We start from the raw sequence: 205 nt of genomic DNA, 5'->3' as shown, positions 1-205 counted from the left end.
TTTGTATTTATTTTCTCCTAGTTAATAATTAACTTGTTTTACTCCATTTACTAAATTTATATATATATACAAAAACTATCTTCCTAGTTAGCCTTCCTTTGATATTGCTGCACCTCTTATGTGTCCATAGCTTACACTGGGTACATCTTATAAAGTTCCAACCTACACCTTTTCTACAGATCGAGCAGGGTCATCTACCTGAAGA

The sequence above is a fragment of the Octopus bimaculoides genome, chromosome 3, assembly GCF_001194135.2.
Source record: "Octopus bimaculoides isolate UCB-OBI-ISO-001 chromosome 3, ASM119413v2, whole genome shotgun sequence".
NCBI lineage: Eukaryota > Metazoa > Mollusca > Cephalopoda > Octopoda > Octopodidae > Octopus > Octopus bimaculoides.
The sequence above is the reverse complement of the archived record's forward strand: the minus strand, read 5'-3'. Positions refer to the sequence as shown.